Genomic DNA, 8,425 nt, shown 5'->3' with positions numbered 1-8,425 from the left:
CTCAAGTAGTGAAGCCAAACCATTGCTGTCAGTCCATTTATGCTTCTTTTTTAAATTTATTTATTTTCCCTGTTGTTGTCCTTATTTTTTTTTCTATTATTGTTGTTGTTATTGATGTCATTGTTGTTGGATAGGACAGAGAGAAATGGAGAGGGGAGAGGGAGACAGAGAGGGGGAGAGAAAGATAGACACCAGCAGACCTGCTTCACCTCCTGTGAAGGGACTCCCTGCAGGTGGGGAGCCAGGGGCTTGAACCAGGATTCTTATGCCTGTCCTTGTACTTTGTGCCATGTGTGCTTAACCCAATGTGCTACTGCCTGACTCCAGCTTTTTTTTTATGGCCCTGAATTTTTTTTTTTTTTAGATTTTATTTATAAAATGGAAACACTGACAAGACCATAGGATAAGAGGGGTATACTTCCATACAATTCCTGCCACCAGAACTCCGTATACCCTCCCCTCCCCTGATAGCTTTCTTATTCTTTAACCCTCTGGGAGTATGGACCCAGGGTCATTATGTGGTGCAGAAGGTTGAAGGTCTGGCTTCTGTAATGGCTTCCCTGATGAACATGGGTGTTGACAGGTTGATGCATACTCTCTCTTTCACTAGTGGGTCAGGGCTCTGGGGAAGTAGGGCTCCAGAACACATTGGTGGGGTGTCTGCCCTGGGAAGTCTGGTTGGTATCATGGTAGCATCTGGAACCTGGTGGCTGAAAAATAATTAAGATGGAAAGCAGAATAAATTTTTGATTAATCATGAACCTAAAGGCAAGAATATTGCGGATGGAGATTTAGGGTCTCCATTTTGGAAAAAGCTGACAGGTCTATTTTAAATATATTCCAAGGGGCCCATGACCCAACAAGTTTTTCCTGAGCCTGACATCTAACATGCAGGTGACCTAAACTATTATCTGGGGGGATGGTGTCATAGTTGGAAACCAGTAATGCTTCTATAATTAAAAAAAAAAAACAGATTATTTGTTTTGATACAAGTTGTAAAAAAGTGAATATTAGTGAATAAAAAATATTTCTAAATTAATTAAAAATAGTCTGCATTCCTTTTCTTTAAATGGATACACACACACACACACACACACACATATTTAGGTTCCTTTTAAACTTCCTACAAAACAGTATTTTCCCACCTTACAATTAATCTCTGTCCGGGTCTCTCTGGCGGGTGGTCTCCAGGGGAAAGGTACCAGACTGGTTCTTTCTTGCTCACGACAGGGGTGACACGAAGTAAAAGACACCAGGGAGCTCTCCAGCGTGTTCAGACTCAGAACTCATTTATTAGCAAGGTGGACATAAGTTAAATAGAAAAACAAACGAAGGGAATTATTACTGAAATATGTCAGAAATTACAGGTTTCTTAACGGTCGGCATGCCCCTACGGTAGAGGGCTGGTATGACAGGAATTGATGAGATACAAGACAGTTATTCTCCATGACGCAAGCAACTTAATTATCCAGAGGTATTTGAGAGAAACATAGGGGTTAAACCCGTAGGGTGAGACAGAGAGAAGATGGATATCAAAAGGCCATATATAGTTTGGAATTCCTCTTGTCTGGGGTGTGAGGTGTGTGATAAAGTGTGTTCTTCTGTGATCAGAAGGTGACTTTGAATAAGTGAATCTGCGGCCATGTGGCCTGCAGTTAATGGAGGGAAGTATTGGGGTTTCTGTGGGCCTAAGAGTCAAGAAGGAAAGAAGTAAGTCTGAGTTTCCCCCCTTATGCTCACCTCGGTTGAGAGAGACTTACCAAGAGGTTATCTTCTCAGACCTCCATCCAAGGACGGGGGTGGTTCTCCCTAAGCTCTATCAGGCTTACACATAGTCCCAACAAATCTCAAGTTCATTTATGGAGTAAGTCATGAGAATTCCTACTAAATGAACACCTGGCAACTACCGAAGGACTCAAAAAGTACAAAAGAACCAAACCAAAACCAAAAGCAAACCCTGGCTGTAAGACTCCAGGGTTTAATTCTTATTAATTTGGATAGTTAAATTAACTTCATGGAGATCTTACTTCATAAAGGCCCCAAGAGCTTTCTTTTGAATGTGCAGAAAGGGTCCTACTAGTAGATGCTGAATTACATAGGCACTTACCCAACTGCTGACAACAGTCTGAAGAATTAACAAGTTTTACTATTAAAGTAGGATTTTTATGTTACCAGCTCCTTATGTCTAATTCATAATTTAATACCATCACAATCTGTTGTTAAAATTCGGAGGCTCAAGCTGGCCGGGCTAGCTTCACGGGCGGGTAACAGAGACGCGGAGACAACGGCTGGGCAGGGAAGCTGTATTTCTTTATTCAGGAACAACGATTCATAAACTAAGATAAACTAATCACCAAACAGAACTCTGCTGTCTCTTTGCGGCAGCGCAAGCACTCTCTCCAACTCTGCAACTCTGCAACTCCGGAACTCAGGAACCCTGAAACTCTGGTGGGGTTCCTAGGGGCGGGGCCAAGCGGGCCCACGAAATTAACTGGACTGATCCAATTCTCTTGGGGGGGGGGAGAACTAGAACAACCCAATGTAAAGCATACAACAATTCCCCCTTTTCTTTTTAACTAAATGACTACAGTATCAAGGGTGTGGGGTGAACAGAAACATATATCATACAGGCATTTTTAAAAAAGAAACTGGCACAAACATGGAGAAACATGTAAGCAAGTAACAAGAACCAGTGTGCTGCCAAGGGAAGGCCTGAGGGGGCCTTTTTTGCCTCTGCGGGCAAAACTTTATCAGCTTAAAAAAACATTTCTTGCCTCTGGGGGGCGTACTTGTCTCGACGGACATTTGCATGGGGGCGGGGAACGGCCTAGAGTCCCAAAGGCAGCTGGCTGCAATTTACTTACTATGAAACAAAACTTGTTATTAGCATTATTTCTAATAGAGAAGGAATTTGAGACTTTTACATATCAACAACGTCTTTTTAACCTTTTGTTACACCCATTCAAGATGGAGTCAGGAAAGGAAACCTCAGGCACAAGAATAATTAGCATAGCCATTGTTCCATCTACCATTTCTAATAGAGAAGGTAATGGAGAGTTTTACATATCAACAAGTCTATTTAACCTTTTGTTTAGACCAACTTAGTTAAAATATATTGATTGTTAACTAATTTTTACCTCAGACTTTAAATGTAAGTCAATTTTATCTTTATGAGAATTATGTTGAAAACCTTTTTCATTTAACTTTGACTAGTAAGAATTTAGCCTTAAAGTTACTGTTTACCAAACTTTAAACATACACATAAACATGGTCATTAATACACAAGGAGAGAAACCTTTGTTACGAAGACATGTCATTTCAAACACGAATTTAGATATGTACTGTCTTAGTTGTTGGAGGGGGGTTCACCATCCAGAGGTGGCTTCCTGCGCAGCTTCATTTCTAGGAATTGCAGGTTGCGATCTCTGCACAAATCTCTGTGTACTCCAGCTTGTCTGCCTTCAGACTGGACCGGCGGCTGGAGATCTCGTGTGCCCAGTTTCGGCAGGGAGCCCGGGGGTCCGGGAGGATCGTTCCAGAATTTATAGCAAGAGGGCAGGCGGGCCACCATTGTAGAAGGCGTGGGCCTAGGTGCCCAGGGGTGGCGGCCATGATAGGCCGCCGTGGCCCTGCCCCATGACCCTGCCATGTCTGCTGCCCTGCTCGCAGTGGCCGAGCAGCATGGAGGGATCACGCGTCCAGTGCCCTGTGCCACGCGGTGGAGAGCTGGCTCCTGTGGGTTGGCCTGCATGCTGGCATCGGGCTCCTGCGTGTTGGCATCGGGCTCCTGCATGCTGGCATCAGGCTCCTGCATGGTGGCATCAGGCTCCTGCGTGCTGGCATCAGGCTCCTGCGTGGTGGCATCGGGCTCCTGTGGGCTGGCGTCAGCCTCCTGCGGGCTGCGGGGCTGCAGGCGCGGTGCGCGGGGTTGTCTGGGAGCAGCCGGCTGGCTGGCTGTTTAACCAGGTGGAAACAGCAGCTCTGCGCCTCGCCTCCTGCCCGCTGGCTCTTCCCGCTGGCTGTTCTGAGTTCGCCGAGCGAGTGGAAACCACAGAGTGGTCCAGACATAAATGTTCCAGAAACAGCAAAACAGTCTCGTGAAGAAAGAGCAGAGGCCTTTGGAGATCTCTTCACAAGCAGAAGAGAAGGCCATACTGCATAGGTAGCCAAGTTGTCTTTACTTATCTGAGAGATGCGCAGGTCAGGTCCACGTGGGCGCCATTTGTTGTTAAAATTTCGGAGGCTCTAGCCAGCTGGGCTAGCTTCATGGGCGGGTAACAGAGACGCAGAGACAACGGCTAGGCAGGGAAGCTGTATTTCTTTATTCAGGAACAACGATTCATAAACTAAGACAAACTAATCACCAAACAGAACTCTGCTGTCTCTTTGCGGCGGCGCAAGCACTCTCTCTTACTCTCGAACTCAGGAACCCTCGAACCCTGAAACTCTGGCGGGGTTCCTAGGGGCGGGGCCAAGCGGGCCCGCGAAACTAACTGGACTGATCCAATTCTCTTGGGGGGGAAAACTAGAACAACCCAATGTAAAGCATACAACAACAATCATCTGTGAAAATATCCAACAAAAGTACTTCCTTTTCACCAAGAAAAGGTAAAGCAATAAACTAGGCATCTCCACTCTTCCAAGCTACCAGAAAGAGGATGATAAGCATCAATCAATCAATCAATCAATCAATAAAACTCCTTCCAGTACAGATCCCCTAGAGGTAGAATTTAAAGCATCATATACTGTTTTAGTTCCAGCTACTGGGAAACAAAATTGGTTTCAATCTAAATTATATTAAGGTTACTGCTTACAAAGATGAAGACACAGACCATGGGCAGTAATTTATCCCTGAATGTCAAATATTCAAAATTCCCCCACATTAATATCATGATATAGCTGCTTTAATGAAGAAGTGCCTGTTTTTGTAGTCCTACTAATCCAAACACATTATTGTAAACAATCTCACTGGCAAACTATATCTTCATTTATAGTTTCAAATGGGCAGATTTTATTCTTATTTCCCCAGTTTTCTAGCAGGACCTTTAATAAAGACTGTGCCTCACTTAAAATGTTGAGGACTTGTACAGCTTAATAATAACAATCCATGATGAGTATACTTGTAAGAAATGTTCAGTTTAGTGTGGCCAAGACTTACTTGAAATGCACTTGATATGTGCTCTTAATAAATTTAGCATCTCATAGAAAACAAGACATTTGATACTCCTCTAAGTCAAGCTGAAGTAGGAAAAACACAGTCCAAATAATGAATGGACATAATACTATGTATACAGATTGCTAAGATCCACAGTGAACAAAAGTTCCAGTCCTGAGGGATTGCTAGACTCTTATAAAAATATTGTGCAACAAAATGTATACAACACAAAAAAGAGTATTGTTATAGACTTCAGTAATATTAGTCATTAACATGGAGACTTGAAATACATCTCATGAAGACATTGGAGATAAACTTTTTCCTGCTGAAAGACAACTCCAGGTTCAAGAAAAATGTATATGTGGAAATAATTCCTCCATTTTTTACTTCTCTAGTACAAATACGCATGGGATAAAATATTTCTGAAAAAGCAATTGTCTACTGATGTAAATATATGATGCTATTTCTGAATTTTTTAGAAGGAAGAAGGCACCCCTGCTTACAAGTCCAGTGCTCTAACCACTAAGCCACCTCTCATATTAAGAAGTCACCCCTGATTTGAGATTGTGTCCTGTCATATAAGTTGATTCTGAGTTTATTTCAGCATTTGCTCTTATCGAAAATTTTATCCTAGCAATGCCACTTGAGGCTATTCTTGTGGTTTACAGACCGCAGACAAGACACAGTCATAGTAGTATTTCATCAGAGATTATGCACAGTATATGTTGATATGACGGATTCTTTTTCCACCTCGACCTGGAATCTATACTGTAGCCCAACATTCTTTATATCTTCATAGCTCAGTTCTATGGGAAGTTAATTTGCCCAAGTTTCATAGTGGTGCAGAAGAGGACCTAGATTCATCCAAATTCCACCTGGCTCGAACACTTTCCACAGTGTGTCAATTTTGAAATTACATTTTACAAAATTACACTGTGAGCTGTGTCTATGAAGAAACAGGTAGCAATATATATAGCCCCAGATGCTGCATTCTGAGCATATTTCCTGAAAGCCTGCTGCCATAGAAAAATTAGAACCCAGAGGAAGACTGTAAGCGTTGACATCAGGGAAGAAGATGGGCCAAATATGGTCAGGTGACCTCTGGTTACTGCTGAACTGATGAATCCACATATAAAGCTGATGTTTATTAATTTCAGAACATCTGTTGAGTACAAAGTTGGAAGAAAAGAGCACTAAAAGAACTTTATTTCCTTGACAAGTATAACCTAGCATAGCTATTTCCCAGCCCAATCTTCCTAATCCAGCACCAAGCACCAGCATATTTACTCTAGAAGGATCCCGTCTCTCTTTTGGAAAGTTTTTTAAAAAAATTCTTTAATGATTGGCTGGTAGCAGGCATCCCTTCCTGATTTCCCAATTTCACTCCAGTTTCTCACAGACTGTTTCAATATGGATTTCAATTTAGCCATGTCAAATATAGCTGCTGGCATAATCTTTCCATTTCCGCCGTCTCCATATTCTTTATTTTCAAACATATGTATGCAATCATTCACAATGGTCAGTAGTATTTCTTGATTATGATCGATGCATTTCTGGATCTTGTCCAAATGACAAAAAAACCGAGGAAATAGTTTCTGTTGATTAGTTGGAAGAGAGCAAAACCGTCTTTCTGTTCGGTTCACCCACTCATGAATACTGGTGCACCTTTACCTTATTTTGGAGGCCTTTATAAGCCAGAATATGGAGGTATCTCTGACCCTTTTTATAACAGATAATGTTAGGAAAGCCTTTATTCATCACACTGGACAGTGGTCATTCCTAGGCTGTTTCAGTTGGTGGCTAGGAGGAGGAGGCTTATCTGCTTCAGGCTCAGCGAGGTATACAGTTAAACTCAGCAGTCACGTAGATGCTTTCAGTTTAGGGGTTTGATTTATTTTAAATTATTTCTTAGTGATTTAATAATGATTAACAAGATTGTAAGATAACAGGGGTACAATTCCATGTAGTTCCCACCACCAGAGTTCCGTGTCCAATCCCCTCCATTGGAAACGTTCCTATTCTTTATTCTTCTGGGAGTATGGAACAACTTTCTTTTTTTTCTTTTCCTTTCTTTCTTTCTTTCTTTCTTTCTTTCTTTCTTTCCCTTTGTTCCCTTTCTTTCTTTCTTTCTTTCTTTCTTCCTTTCCTCCAAGGTTATTGCTGGGGCTTGGTGCCTGCAGTATGAATCCACTGCTCCTGGAGGTCATTTTTTCCCCCTTTTTGTTGCCCTTGTTTATCATTGCTGTTGTTATTGGATAGCGAGAGAATTGAGAGAGGAGGGGCAAGACAGAGGGGGAAAGACAGACACCTGCAGACGTGCTTCACAGTCTGTGAAGTGACCCTCCTGCAGGTGGGGAGCTGGGGGCTCGAACCAGGATCTCTATGCTAGTACTTGTGCTTTGCAACATGTGCCCTTAACCTGCTGTGCTACTGCCTGCCCCCCAACACTCTTTTTTTTTAAATTATTTTTATTTTTTATTGGATAAAGATAGCCAGAAATTAAGAGGGAAGGATGTGATAGAAAGAGAGAGAGACACCTCCAACATTGCTTCACCACATGTGAAGTTTCCCCCCTGATGGTGGGGACTAGGAGCTCGAACCCAGGTCCTTGGCATTGTAACATGTGCACTCAAGCAGGTGAGCCACCACCCAGCCCCTGGACCAAAATTCTTTTTGGAGTGCAGAAGGTGGAAGGTCTGGCTTCTGTAATTACTTCTCCATTGGACGTGGACATTGACAGGTCAATCCATACAGGGGTTTGATTTTTTTAAAAAATTGACTTAACATTGCAAAGAACTCTAGGGAAGGAGGAGGCTTGGTGGGTTAGAGTCCTGGTACAGGATGGTGGGGAAAGACTTAAGTTGGAAGTGTGAGTGTGTTTTGTAGACACCCATCAGAGAGAGATGAGAAATTGTACTCGACAACAGTTGTACTGTAAACCATTAACTCCCCAATAAAATGGTGAGAAAAAAAAAGACTCAAGATTGGTTCACAATATTAAAAGGTTTTAGGAGCACAGCTTCAAATGTGTGTGTGTGTGTGTGTGTGTATATAACTTACAGTCTCCATCATCAAATATATATTTTTATTTTTTAATATATTTATTTATTTATGAGAAGGATAGGAGGAGAGAGAGAAACAACTATATATCCCTCTGGTACATGCGATGCCAGGGATTGAACTAAGGTCCTCATGCTTGAGAGTCTCATGCTTTATCCACTGCACCAACTCCTGGACCACAGGGGTGAAATGTTTAATGTGTTCCCTTAT

The 8,425-nt window shown here is 42.3% G+C and overlaps 1 pseudogene; it reads right to left on the bottom strand.

The window, feature by feature from the left end:
• Nucleotides 1–5,804: 5,804 nt before the first annotated feature.
• Nucleotides 5,805–6,813, bottom strand: LOC103111248 (carnosine N-methyltransferase-like; annotated as a pseudogene).
• Between the last annotated feature and the right edge of the window lie 1,612 nt (nt 6,814–8,425).

Source organism: Erinaceus europaeus, chromosome 7 (assembly GCF_950295315.1).
Source record: "Erinaceus europaeus chromosome 7, mEriEur2.1, whole genome shotgun sequence".
Classification (NCBI taxonomy): Eukaryota; Metazoa; Chordata; class Mammalia; order Eulipotyphla; family Erinaceidae; genus Erinaceus; species Erinaceus europaeus.
Note: the sequence above shows the minus strand (reverse complement) of the source record. Positions and strands in the feature narration are given on the sequence as shown.